At 39.3% G+C, this 15238-nt stretch overlaps 1 protein-coding gene across 1 annotated transcript in view; it reads left to right on the forward strand.

Moving 5' to 3' along the window:
* The first annotated feature begins 11557 nt into the window (after positions 1-11557).
* The window catches only part of TNFRSF19 (TNF receptor superfamily member 19), a 57428-nt gene continuing 53747 nt past the window's right edge, over positions 11558-15238 (forward strand). Inside the window, exons 1-2 of the mRNA XM_018908505.3 lie at positions 11558-11838; positions 12036-12122. The gene's annotated coding sequence lies outside the window, so the exon portion shown is untranslated. The remainder of the gene's footprint in view (positions 11839-12035; positions 12123-15238) is intronic.

Here is a 15238-nt window from a genome sequence, read left to right on the forward strand (position 1 = left end):
TAATTAAAAGGTAGCTGTCAAAGCCTTTTAAACCAGAGAGATTACCAGTTCCCAAAATGCAAAGCTTATACTCTCCTCCTTCTGTACAATCTTCCAATGCCCATGTCTTTTCAAAGTGTGTGTGCTGAGGAAGAGGCACATGAAAGCCGTGGATATCAAAAAGGCAAGACACTTATCAACATGATTTTCAAAGGATTAAGGATCCACTAAGTAGAACAATGATTTATACTGATTCTGTCCATTTTGAAGTGGTGGTACATGCTGCTTCCTACATGTCAGGCAGAAGGAATCAAGGAGCACATGATGTGCTGCACACTGCCTTTCCCACAGGATGGCAGGCAGCATCTGCTCCCTGGCTCAGGGTGGGTCTCTGCCCCACCAGACAGCCCACACTCACTGACCAGCCACCCAGGGCAGCATCTGTCCCTGCAGGCAGGGCCCCAGGGAGCCTGCACAGGCTGTGGCTGGGGACAGGAGGATGAAGGGCTTTTTGCTGAGCAGGATATGCAGGCAAGCTGCTTTTCAGCAAAGGAGCCAACACCCCCACAAAACCTTTGTGTGATCTGAGCCAGGCAACAGTGAGCTTTGGCCAGGCTGAACCAGCAGGGCTGAAGGAAGAGCAGATGTGCAGAGTGACCTACACAGTGTGTTGGTACTGCCCCAAACCACTGGCAATTCAGTGACTTTCCCATAGCTGGCTAAAATATAAGCTTTTAATGGTGAGAAAATGTTGTAGTAAATCATAGTGCCAATAGTGTGCACAAACATATTTACAGCGCTAAGGATCCTGAAAAGTTCTTACATCAGAACCTTTCATTTTATGTTGCTAAAGATAGGGTCTTTATTATAGCACTTGTTATTTGTAATTCTGTCTTTGAGTTACTGCAAGATTATGCAAGGTTCCGTACTTTTCAAGTTGCTGTGCCTTAAGTCCTGCCTGAAAATGTAGGACTAATCTGTAAATCTCTGTGCATTTTCATAAATACCACAGCAAACCTCTTAATTGCAGATTATCGTCTTAATGCAAATTTCAACATATTTTCATCTGTGTTCACCTGCCACTCTGCCCACTGACTTACTCTGTGCTAGAGGTCTTTTCCAGTGATTTAGCATCTTCCACTGGCTTTCGTTCTTAAAATGATGTGTGGGCCATCATCAGAAAAAGACAGCTTTCATGAAGTGAAACTCTTTATGTAATGGGATTGGCCTGTGTCTGCACACTCCTATCAGCATAATGAGTCTAGGAAATAGGTGTATTTGAAATCATACCACAATGCCTCAAATGACTGGTATTTGATACATCCGGGTAGTAGTGGTGTTCTGAGGGCTTCTGAAGCCACACCTGTCATTAGGTATATCCTGAACCCACTGCTGGATAAAGATTTTTCCTGGCAGCATAAAGAGCATGAACAGTACTGGGCACTTCACTATTCAGACAGGTTTGCACAACAAAAGCCTCTTGTTTTCAATCAGCCAAAATTCTACCACCACCAAGCACCAAGTCTTTGAGTAATGAGATCTTCTGCCAGGTACACCTACAGCTTTGTGATGCAGGGCACTGGAAACAGGTTGGGCTCTCTGAACGAACAATGAACAGTTGTCCTGTACACTTATTGGGAGGTAGTAAGATTCCCCCCTCATCCCTTAGATATATGAGTCTCAGAGATATCAGATGTCCCATCACTACCTCATTACCAGTTTGTTCATTCTTTTTTCTGTGGCTGATGAAGAGGTAAAAAAAGAAATAATACTTATTCCCTACTTTTTAATTATTTATGTATATTTACCTAATGGTGATATGAAGCGAAATAAAGAGCACGCATAAAAAACGGATTATTCCAGCTGTTCCCTAATCCCAGTAAGGTGCTTGTCCATCAACCCTGCTCACTCAGGTTAGATAAATCACAAGAATAATTGTCTCACAAATGTCCAGAAACACAATTTTTTTTTCTCCAATCAGAATATCTCCAAGTAGTACTTGACTACTTGGAAGAAGTTCTACTAAGAAGTTCTACTAAGAAGTTCTTGCTGCTCAGCATGACAGAGCTGATGGCAGCCTGCATGTAGTCTGACAACATATAGTATCAGCCAACCTGCTTCCAATCACTGCTTAGCTCAGAAGATGACACAGCTAATTAAAACCAGCACCTGATGTCGATATAATGCCAAGCTCATAGGCAAATCTGCACTTTGTTCCACCAGCACCTCACTGAATCCTCCAGAGGGAAAGCCAAAGCTCTTGAAATTGGTGGCCTGTCTGCGTCCTACAGGAGGAGACCCTGCAACAAAGCTCTGCTCTTTGGCTATGGCTGTAACTCAGGTCATAGAGTGAAGTAAGGCTGGGCATTGCCTTATGTGTTTTATTGAATTTAATTTGTTGGCATGTTACAAACACTTTCCAGCATGTGAAAGGGAAGGCCAAACAGGTTCTTCCATTATACTCTCAGTAAAGAAATTTGAATACTGGCACGCTTTTGTTTGGCACAAAGGATACCTCTGTAGGAAGCCCAGCACCCAGCCAAGGCTGGAGAAGTCAGTGTAGCTGCAGTTTCCCAGAATGTGAGCACAGCATAGCTGTACAAAACAGGTACTTACAGCTGCTTTAAATTATTTATTTTTCCTTATCTGAACAAATAAAATACTGAGGACAGACATACAGAGGCTGATGAAATAACAAGTCTTATTCACTTTAGACAAATGCAGCAAAGATCATCAAAGATCAGGAAATAAGACCAAACCATTCTGAGAAATCCTTTCATGCATGTTTTTCCTGTAGTAATGTTGAGTGATATTTCATAAACCTTTCACAGCTGTGAGTACCAGTATCATGAAGTATCATGAGGTATCAATAAGTATCATGAAGTCATCGGTGTTTTGGTCTTACGACAATCTTTTGCAGAAACAGTCGGTGCCATTCCAGACCTGTCACTTTTGTACCATGGAGGATATAGGATGTCTTCTTCTAAAATGCTGTGCTCTGTTTTGATCCCCACTACACAATAAAAGATGTGAACAGGTTGGAGAAGGGCCACACAGATGAAGGAAACCTGCCATTTGAGGAAAGACTGAGAGAACAGGACTTGTTCAGCCTTGAGAAAAGAAGGTTTAGGGGAGACCTTATCATCATGTTCCAGTATTTAAAGCATGGCTACGAAGACAATGGAGGCTGCCCTTTTACAAGGAGTCACATGGAAAAGATAGGAGGTAATGGGTACAAGTTACTCCTGGGGAGAGACCAATTGGACACAAGAGGAATATTTTTCTCAGTGAGAAAAATGAATCACTGGAATAATATCTCCAGGGAAGTGGTGGATTACCCAACATTGGACAATTTTATGATTTGGCTGAACAAGGTGCTGGGCCATCTTTTCTAGGCCATGCTTTTGCCACAGAATTGTTGGATCAGATGATCCTTGGGGTCCCTTCTAACCTGGTATTTTATGATTGACTCTGTGATTGATAATAACTTCTGACAGTGGGTGCCACAAGGCAGACTGGTTCTCAGAGGCCTGAGGTCTCCTCTGTGTTCACCTCTTCTGTCTCACAGGACCCACTTTGCCATTCTCTTCTTCTTTTAGGACATAAGGGTTCTCTGCTGAATACTCCAGTCTGCTCGGAGGCAGGTGTTTCAAAAGACAGAGAAAAGGATGGGAACACACAGAGAGATTCAAGGTTCTTCTTTTCCTAATTAAGGGAGCTTCTACAAGTAACATCTGTTCTGGCTTGCAGGACAAAGGCAGGAAAAGTGCAGGGCCAGATGCTGCAGGTTCAGGAGGAACAGAATAAAAGATCACTGCAAACTGTTACACTGACATAGCTGCAGCACCTAAAATTTCTGAAAACACTTGCTGCTGATGATGGTGGTGAGTATATGACCCAGAATTACCCTATAGATCTACTCCCATTTTGCAGCTTCTTGTAGACTGCATCTTCACACAGTTCCTGCTTACAAAAGGAGTCCAACGAGACAGAGGGCTTAGTCTGGACATTTGCTGTGATCTTATGGGACATGTAGGAATCCAATATCCCACAGATCATGGCACCCTTCAATTGCTAGTTATTACTACTAAAACTTAAAACAAAATCCCAAGTGTTGGTATGGAACAAATTTTCCCTGTTTATTTCAGTATGAGAAGTCGTGGGTATCAAACAAAACAAGTCACCAAGTCCAGAATAAACAAAAGAAGGAATTGCTTCATCCAGCGTGATGTGAAGTTGCAGAACAATGGGGGCATTTTCATTTTACTGATGGCTTTGGTCATGCTATAAAGTTCAGTTCATTCCTTGATAAAAGTGTATGCTTAATAAACAAGTGCATAGAATACGTCAGAAGCTGGGATATAACACATAAATAATGGATCCATGATTCTATAGCTCAATGTTTTGAGAGCAAATAAGTACATCGCTCAAAAATAAATCAAGAAATAAAACACTTTGTCATGCAAGGGCATGCTCCACAGAATAATCAAGCTTCTAAGAAAGTACTTTTCTGAGGAAATTCAGTAAGGAATTTTAAAAAGTTGCCCTCTCATCACTTATGGTATGACTTTGAAGATACTATTAGAACTTATGATTGCTTTTCCTGAGTCATCTTCACTTAGTGTTTATAGTCTCTTGTTTTTTCCATTGTTTTCAACTATCTTTTCATAACTCATTGCTTTTTTGAAGAGCACAAAGAGCTTTAAGGTGAGGAAGAGTGCAAAAATGTGTCTAGGGAGAATAAACTGAAACTTTGCAAATCATGAGCTAGGAAATGTGTTAAAGTAGATACAGAACTCCAGACTGAAAACAGATGAATGTCAGAAGAAGAACATCTGCTTTGAAAAAAGTTGGCAGCAGATCAGCTGAGCCTGATGTCTTTTATAACCTCTGATCTTTTGTTTATATTTTTCCTTATTCATTTGGTATTTTTAAGGCTGTAGCTAACATGGAAGATTTCTTAAGGACAGTAGGATAAATCTGCGAATACTTCATACAAGAAAAGTATAGTTTATCATCTATAACCAGGAAACAGGGGGAAAAAAAAGAAAAAGAACAAATCTATCAACTCTTTCAAAGTAGAATATGTGAAAAAAATGATGAATTGCAACTGGGACTGCAGACAATTGCTTAGGGATTAGATCTAGTTACTATTTCTTCTGAGACATTGATTCTGTTCAGATGTCTTCTTAATGATAGTGCCATTTATCAAAGCTGCCTATTTATGAGTGGTGACAATCTGTATATCTTCTTGTCTTTAATTTCTTCAAATAAACCTACTCTTCTCTGGGAGGTGAAACTCGGCCAAAAATTACACTGCTGCTGCTCTGTGAGTCAGTTACTATATATCATCCTCCGAGGACAGGTTCTTTATGTCTGAATACCCAAAAATAACATGCAGGTTAGGCCTGAGTTCAGAAATATGCATTTATTTATGTCCTATTCACTGTCTTCTACTTAAAGATATGGACATATAAATACTTTGCTATAGGGATATACAGATGGAATTAAAGGAATCTCAACTCTCTTCCCCTCTTGACTTTTGAATATGATTATAAGTTTTTTTGTGACTAAGATTAGGCTTTTGACTGCAGAGGGAGTGAGTGCCCACAGTTTGCAGTCACTCCATGAGGAACTTGAATTGCTCAGTGCAGAAACTTGGATTTTTGTTTGCAGTATGTGTACTTTGGAATATAGCATTTGGGCAGTACAGGATTTTTCACTTGAACTACTGAAGTGAACTCCCAGATGCCAAAGTAATGACAAATAAGGGAAACTAGAATTGTCTTGTTAAGGTCTGTACTATATAGCACACAGGAAACGACAAGTATTATTTGAGCATCTTGACTACTGCATTCCTACAGGTTCATGCTTCAACTAAATAGGTACTGAATCAAAGCTCTGTATAAAAGAGCATTTTAGAACACAATTTCAAATAAAGCACCTAAAAAATACCACTTTCAAATAAAACACTGACCAAAAAGAAGTTACTAAACTTGTTCTTAGTTTGTTCTTGAGTATTTGTGGGGAAAATAAAGATTGGGAGAGAAGACCAATTCTGCTTGGCAGAAAAAAGGGAAGAGGAAGGGAAAAGTAGTACAAGATATGTGAAATAGACTGAGTGTGTTTTATTTAAATGGGGAAAATTCTGAACTATGACATGAGAATAAAGGGCAAAACTGAACAAATGCTTGAAGATAGAGGCATGGGGTTGTGTTTGCAGTGTCTCTATGATCAGACATAAGTATTTATAAACAACATTTTGTCTAAAATAAGAACATTCTTTCTAGTTGCAACTAACTTTGTGATCTTTTAGAAATTATTTTGCTGGAGTTTCCTTAAGGGAATGCTTCTGAAATTCTGTGTTTTGATAACAACTAGGCAGGTGGCCAGCTAGGATTTCTACTCTGGATCCCTGAATTGCACATCTCAGATTTGTTTCTCCATTCCCTTTCTTTCCACTTAGCCTGATTTCATTGCATCTTCTATAGAGCAGTAAGAATTGGATTTGGAGTTTTGGGGGGTTGATATTGTTTTCTGCAAAACATGACATCTCATGGGTGAAACCTCAGTGTGTTTTAAGAGTAAAGGTTGGGTAATTAAATGCTTTGAAGAAAAGGGTGTGCTACAAGGTATGTAATTTTTCTTTAAAGCAGGGCGAGAATACAGTGCTTCAAAAATATCTGCTGACTTCTGAAATACAAATTACAAAATCATTGAATCTCCCATTTCAGCTACATGAGCAATACCTCTAATCAAGCTTCAGCAGCCTTAGGGAAATCAATTCACTGACACAACTCCACCAGCATCTCTGGAAAGAGTCCTAGGTGATTACAGTTTGCAGGCTGGTGCAGAACTTCACCCACCCTAAGAGGCAGAAGATCACAGTGGACCATTTCAGTACAAGTGAAAAACTCTATGTAGAAGAGGGAAGAAACTTTGTGTTTTCATTTATTGAAACAATAAAGAATGAAGACATGGCAGAAGCTTCTTTCTTCACTTCTTGGATGCGTGTGAGGACAGGTAAGGGCTGTGAAACTTCAGTGCACAGTAAATTGAGAAGCACACTATTGCCCTAGGGATGCTTGTTGTTCTTATTTAACTTCAAGAACACTTTCAATACAGAAACTTTTGAAGTTTCAGAACCAGATTATTTTGGGTTGTAATTCATGCAGAATTGCTTTGCATTATTTCAGGTATAGTATTACAAACAATTATTTTTACATTATTCTAAAGGGATAGGAAAACATACTGAGGGAAACTGGGGGAAACTGGATGGTCATACAGCAAAACCCAACACTATTCCTTTAATTTAATTGTAGCTGAAACTCACACAACTGAAGATCTAACACAGTGAGAAAAAGTAACTTGCCTCCAGTCATAGCCATGTAATAGAACCAGGAATAAAACCACAATTTCTGACTCCCAATCACAGGTAAATTAGCTATTACTTCCTACAGTGTGCATCTACATTACCCTTGAGGACAACCTCAAAGCCAAATTCAAAACTTTCCATGTTATCTAGATGTGGCAATGCCCGTGAGGCTTCCCTCAGAGTGATCCACCTGGTGAGCCAAGAGCTAAAAATCTCCACTTTGCTTAGATCTCAAGGTACTCATAAGGGAACAAGTCAAAGCTGTCTCCTATGAAGACCCACGGGGGAAAAAACCCACAGGCAGGCAAACTGCAATAAAAATTCAAGACCAAAGACAGGCCAAAAAAAAGCTGTTTTCTCCACCCAAGTCATGAGGTCGGAGACCTGCAATTGCAAAACTCATGTATGGCAGACAGAATTTTTCTCCCTGAAAATCAAAAACTAATGGAACTACATCCAAAGCTAGTATTAACTAGAGCAAGTTGCACTGCAAGTGGCTGTGCAGAGTGTTGCAGACTAGGGTGAGTCTGATGACACACTAGGTGATAACAGTGAGCCAGTTTTTCAGGATATGCCAAAGGGTCTTCATTTTTCTGCCTAAAGGTGCTGTATCTGAAGTTCTTACACATTATGACTCCCAAGGAGCTTGCAAGTGCTGAAGCAGGAAGTGGGAGTAGGTATCAGCAACACCTGGCCTAACAACTCCCCTGTGATCCAGCAGAAACAGGATGTTAGCTTTCCTCGGGATGGCAATGCAGATAATGCAGGTGGTTGGATTTGGGTATTCCAAAGCATCTCTCCTGACCACAGGACTGACTTGCCTCATGGAACAATATCCCCCTAATGCTTTAGGAGAGCAATGATCAGCACTTCTGACATCAACCGGGACCAGGATAGATAAGCATTGCTTCAGAGATAGTGCTGATCTGCCATAAAAGGTTCTGAAAATGGTCTTCCCCCTCTATAAATCAGTATCTCATCACCTATCATCAGGAGACAGCAGTCACAGTAGATGTGCATGATGGAAGCTTGTAACTGCACCAATGCTGCTTGTGTGGTATTTATAACAGGATCTCCAGCATTTATGCCACACTTAGAAAGGCTGCAGCTGGCACAGACAGTGGCTGCATGGCCAGTGAGTGGGCTGTAACAATGGCACTGCTTTTCCTGGGATGGTTCCTGGTGACAGTTTTCCTCTCTGAATGTCTGTTGGAGCTCCTGTGTACTGAGGGAAAGCAAAGGGAAGAGGTACAGACAGCTCATGTATAAAGCAACATGGTAAATCATTTTATATATATGATACAAGTATATAAGGCATAGTTTGAATATTATGAATATTAGATGTATTAAGAACAGAGCAGGGTTACAAACCCCTTTATTTGGCTTGACTGTTTCTTCCACAAATAATTTTTCCCAAGATTTAGTTATATTTAAGAAACATCTCCAGAAAGTTCTTATTTCTATCAACTGACAATCTTTTATGGTTTTGACCCAATTAAGCACAGGCTATGAATAGCAGCCCTGGACTTTGTTCTGTTTCTCTAAAAATTCTTAACGAGGAATTTAAGAGCCTGAGATCCTCATGTGGTAAAAAGAGAAGGATAAACCCACTAAATGTTTCTCAAGGAAGATTCTGTCTAAATTTAGAAAAATTTAAGCAATTAATTAGGAAGAGAGCGTCTCCCTCTGCAGGACTTCCTCTCCAGAGACACCTCTCTGGTTTCTCACAGAAATCACAAGTGCTTCTTCCAGAAAAGCTTTTTAGATACCTAGAGAGTGAGTAAAAGTTGGGTCCCCAGTTTCAGTAGTTTCTGTTCCTACCTCAGTAATTTCAGGGATTAGATTCAAGCATTTAGAGAGGAACTTAATGGATTTCAGACCACTTGTGCTTGAATGCCTTGTCAGGTTAGTGACTACAAGAGAAAGAATGAACTATGATCAAAAAGTGTAAAAGTGAAGTGTCATCTTGGGTAGGTTCTGTTTCTGACTCTAGTCTGTTCCTTGCTTTATACAAATCACAATATTATCTTCATTTTATGTAAGGAAAAATCATTATCAGCTTTTGGAAAAATATTGAACTATGGAAACAACTGTTGTTGTTATTATTACACACATCTGGCCAAATTTTGAGGAGCCATAAAATAGGAAATAGCAGATAGTTCAGGCTGACAGACTCCACAGTGAAAAGTAGTGTCATAAATGCAAAATGCAATGCCTAAGCTTTAGAAGGTTAGATTGGCAATAATTAACCTTACTTCTCTTTTTCATATGTATGAAAGAAAGATCAAAGACCTCTAATAAACCATCAGGACTTGGTTTTGCTTAAAATCCAGAGAAAAAAGAGGTGCTTTCTGTGAAGAGCTTTGTTCTTAAAGCACTATTGAAATGGAAGGGGTTATTTTAGTTCAGCACAGCCCACCCATACATTTTATTTCAATATAAGCATTTCCAGTTTTACCATGAAAGCTACAAATGGAGTCTTATCAAAAAAACTTTCTGGTGATAGAGGGTTGTATGTCAGAAGAATGTAAATTAATGTTGAAAGAGAAGTAAGAAGCCTGGATAATTTTCTTTTATTTATAATAGGTGGAAGTAAAAATTAGAGAGAGAAATATATGGTTTGTTCACATTTTTTTCCATCAGTGTATGCTGAAAGTCAGTTCATTACCTGCGCCATACTCCTTTGTACATGCATCAGCTCTTCTCCATCTCAGTCACCACAACATCCCTCAAAGGCCTGCCTGCATAGGTGACCCAAACCAATAATTAAACCCAGTTACAGAATTACATTCTGCAACACCTTTTGTAAGGATCTCAAGTCTTTCTGGAAATGTTCCTTGCCGTCTCCGGGAAGCAGAGCGCTCCTTGCCGGCCCACAGTGCGCCGTCCCACCAGCAGAAGGCTCCCTATCCCACCGAGTGCGGCGGGAGCATCCTCACAGAGCGGCAGCCCCGGACAAGGAGCGGGGGACGAGCGCGGACAGGGAGGAGGCTGCAGCCCGCACACGAGGAGCAGAACGAGGGATCTCCACCGGACCCTCTGTGGCTCCCGCGCTCGGCTATCCAGTGCCCATTATCCGCTGATTGTTTGCTTTTGTTTTAACGCTTAAGGCAAATGGGTCTAGCATATTGCCTCCTTCTACTTTTGCCTTTTAAATGAATTCCCGGTTACTCGGTGAGCAAATATTTGCATGCGTCTACCAGTTGACAGGCTCGTATCGCTTTCATCTGCACATGTGGTATGCCCAAAGGATGGGAACTTCAGTGACATCTTCAATATGGCTGATTATCCTAAAATCCATCCTGCTTGATATTTGTATGTTTTATTAACAGCTGAAGTACAGAGGGCTGAATCAATCTCTGTGCCAAAAGCTAACTTAGCCTCAGATCGCTGAATATGAAATTCAGTAGTACATTTCTTCTGCTTTTCCTCTGCACTGCAAGAGAGAAAGTCGCAGCAGCCCTGAGGATTTCCCTGCTGGCCAGGGCTACACAGGACCTTCCAACAATCCTCAGAGCTACGACCTGCAGCAGCACAGAGAATGTCTGGCCATATACTCCCATGACCCCAAAAGCCTCCCCCTCCCTCTGCGGAAGTGCAATAGTGACCACTTCAAATCTACTCTAGCTAAAAAATGCCTTTACACAGAAAAACACTTCAGTGAGTTACTTATGGCAGCTTCACAGCTCATTTACGTAAAGGAATCATGAGCCACAGATGAATCAGGCTCAAATAAAATGATTTGCAAAAGGCCACACAGTAAGCAGCAGGGAGGACGTGAGCCAGGGACTAAGAGCATGCTCTATTGTGCTTGGTTTTGCCAGTGCAAAAATCCAATGCCAGCGTGCAAAATGCACCATTTTCTCTGCTCCAAATCTCGACAAAGAGATAAACAAAAGTAGTTTTTCTCGTGTGATGCAGCTGCCTAGCAAACCCACCTTCATGTCTGACTTTCAGAACTTTATGGAAGACTGTGACTTCCTTTTGCAGACAAAATTATAAAGCATCTTTTAAAGAAAACTTTCTCGTTACACTATTCTCTCTCCTCGGAAGGAAACTTAAATGTAGTGAAGACTTTGAAGTGAGCCTTGGGTTTGTTACAATGGGCTAACCTGATTAGAAATCATGCAAACTCTTGCTGCTCTTTAGCTGCATTCCCCCACAGGCTGTATTACAGCTCTCTAACCAGTCCCACAGCATTGAATGATGTCATGGGATCTGCAGCTCAGCGAGATGAAAGGGATAAAGCGGAACCCGCTGGCACTGGGGAAAGCTTCCAACACACAATCCACAACACAGCTTGGGAACTCAAAAGCTACAGATCCAGCCACTCAACCCCAAGCGTTTCAGAATCGTGTGCATTCTCCCAGCACAAGCAAGGAGAGGGGAAAAAGAGCCAGTGCAGAGCACTGAAAGGGAGAATTTGAGCGCAACTACCTGCTGGAAAAGGAGCTCTTTTTCCTCGCCAAAGCACTGCCTTTGATGTACGGCAACTGATCACTGATCAGATTACAGGCATTTGGTCTCAGTGCTCGTCTGCCTTTGATCTGCATGGTTAATTTTATTTTCCCGGATTTGGAGTTTCGTCTGGGCTTGTGCTGACATACTTTTTTTTTTTTTCTTTTCTTTTCTTTTTCTTTCTTTTCTTTTTTTTTCTTTTTTTTTTTTTTTTTTTTTTAAGGAGGTAAAAGCATTTAATACAGAAGCTCCGGCGGTGTGAAATTAAGCTGCAGAAACTCTGGCACTGGAAAACTTCATCAGATAACAGGTACTGAATTTTGGGGTTGTTTTTCAGTTTTGTGTTGCAAGAATTTAAAGAATTATAAAGTTCACATAACCAATAATACTACACATCCTTGTGTGTACAAAGTTCAAAAAATTTTTTGTAATTTATGCAGCATTTTGTTTGCAGCTCTTGGGCAGAGTTATATAGGGAAGACACTATCTAGAATAATAGATAGAAAAACTGAAACAAACCCAGTATTTTTCAATGCTTTGGGGATACGTAAGATTTTGGGTTGCACTGCTCATTCATACCATCTATAGTTTTGTAAATTTGTATTTGAATTCAGGTATTACGTGACTCAGGGGAGTGCTTATTTTCTGAGGAAAGACCAACCATATCTCCTACACACTGTAATACTTTGTTTGCTCTCAGTGCACTTATTAAACTGTGTCTTCTTCAGACAACACTTTTAAGCCTAATAGTTCCATACTTGAGATGAAAAAAGTCTCCAATTCCACAACTTATTAGAACTAAATTTATTTTACAAAAGAAATGCTTTCATTTTGATTGAAGGGGTTATAGCTCAGTTGTACAATATGAAATATTGAAAATAAAAGTAATCTTCTAACCTGATGCCAGAAGTTTCCTCTAAGGCATTTTAATAAATATATTAAAGAAATCTTAGGTTTGTCTAGAGAAACAGCTAGCTTTGCTGAACCTCGTAGAAGTTTTGCTGCATTTCAGTGATGCAATTTCCACTCACAGTGTTTTGTACTCTGTTCCTCAAACTCATATTTATGAAAAGTATTGTGTTGAAGAAATTTTAAGACATTTACTCCAGAAATGCATTATAAGGGAACAATCTTTTGAAGGTTTAGGATTATTCACACATTTGCAGTTTTATAGGGCCAGATCTTTGTGTGAGTTTGGGCCAAATCCATGAGTTCAGTGCCTGCAGCTGGAGTCAGACTGTTAAAATAAGACTCAAATTCCTTCTGTAGTATTTAAATATAATTTAGATTTTCAGAAGAACTTAGAACCCATAATTGGGACCAGACTTGCAAACATTCCAGACACTGAGGTCTTTGAAGATCTAGTCTTAATGGTGGCTAGTAATACTGACTTATATAGTCTTAGGTCTAAATTTAAGTGTATATAAATTTTAAATGCATTTATTCACAAATTGCCACTAAAAGTCAGCGTAAATTACAGCTGTCAAGCATCACTTGAACACTATTCTTTAAGATGCCTACCAAGTCCACAGGACCTTCAAGATGTTCATATTTCAGTATGGACCATAGTGCAACACGCAAACCCAAATTTTAACAGTCTGCTTGCATCTGAGTAAGATGAAGTTATCAACACTTCCAGATAAATGTAGATAGCTTTCATTAGTCAGTCTGCAAGTCTGTTTCTTTTAATTAAAACAGTATTTGTATTTATAAAACTTCAATTTACTGAATATCAAGAGATAATATGCTAGACACAGATTAACTAGGCCTGACTTGGAATCACTTAGTTTTCTATGCCACCAATTAATTCATATTCTTACTTAATGAGTCAATTATATTATAAGGAAAGTAATTAGTGCTGTATGAATAATATGTGTATAGCTGTCAAGAAAGAATATATTTTAAGGCATAACCAAAGCACAAGCAACAATGATGTACTAAATATGTTCCTGTAACCCTGAAAAGATGGCTTTATTTATTAATTCTATACTTTGCTGATGAGCTTCTCTACTTTTCCAGTCCCCTCTTGCTTGTTGCTTGTTTTTCAATATGTACACTTATTTTCTGAGGAAAATTGTTTCTAAACTTTACCTCTGCTTGGTGTAAAGTAGAAAGGGAAGCAAATTTAAAAAAATAACACAAGGAGTCTTTTTCCTCAGAAGTCAAAATAGCTGTGCAAATCTAACACAATTAAACTATCACTACAAGGGTCTGACCTGTCACACAAATGGGTGAAGTTGCACACAGGAGGAACACTGGTTAATCAGATAGATTACATTGTTGAGTAGGATTTGTATAGATAATTATTTGCAACATTTAGGCCCTGAAAACGCATTTAAGAAACAAAGTTTTCTAAAATTTGGTAAGAAGCCCCTAGGATTTTAGGTAATCCCCCAGGTATTTAAACAAAGATGGGCGTCAACCCAATTAAGCTGAAAAATATCTTTGCTGGTCTGCATGTAAGTAAGGTTGAAATGAAAACACACTTGAACACATTCAAGCATGGTGGGAAGAGGATTTCCAGCAATTTTTGTTGTTTTAAATAGCAGTTCTCTGACAGTTTAGCCTGTCATTGATCTGACTTTTAAAGATTAAATAGTAATAATTCTTGGCACTAGTAACTTTGCTTTTACTAAGAGCTGTATAAACATTAATTAATCCTCAGGCTTAAGCCTTCAGAAACAAAAAGTTCACAATGCTTTTTCAAGCAGATCTGACTAGGAAACTCCCAAGTATATGATTTATTTATTAAAATAGCTTGAGCAATTTCTGATTATAAATAGAGCCATTTTCAAACAGTGTGCCTTAGATAACATCATAAACATATTTTAAGGTTTGTAATAGTTAAGATTATCAAAAGACATTGCACAGTTATACTGACATCAGTTTCCAACAGCTGTCATAACAAGAGTAGATCTATCTCACAGTTGACTGGGGGAACTGTGTTAGCATTTGAGATATAGAGATAACAACTTCCTATTGCTGTACAATTTCTGCTTCCACATCAGATATGTCACGCAAGTTAGTCTTATCAAAGGGGTCAGCTGAAACTGCTTTCCAAATATTTCTTTTTTGCTTTCTCTGCTGTAGTGAGAATCTCTGTACTACTTCTAACAATTCACTTCTTCAGTTTCCTGAGAAGCATCATGATTTAAAGCAATGTAAACTCTGCAATTCTCAATACCTTTCAATGATGAATGTAACTAAGTCATGCATTTTACATTCAGAGGAAAGATTTTTACATGCTACAACAAGGACTTAAACGTTTAAGTTTCAGTGTTACAGACAACACGTTGCTCTGAGTTCATTAGCATAGTAACCCACTGTCTGATGAAAGTCTTAATGTTTCTGTATATGGTAATCCTGAGTGTTTAGTCAACACTTCAGGAACTCTGAGATATTTTAATACCTTTGTCTAACTATACT

The sequence above is a fragment of the Serinus canaria genome, chromosome 1 (assembly GCF_022539315.1).
Source record: "Serinus canaria isolate serCan28SL12 chromosome 1, serCan2020, whole genome shotgun sequence".
NCBI classification, from domain to species: domain Eukaryota; kingdom Metazoa; phylum Chordata; class Aves; order Passeriformes; family Fringillidae; genus Serinus; species Serinus canaria.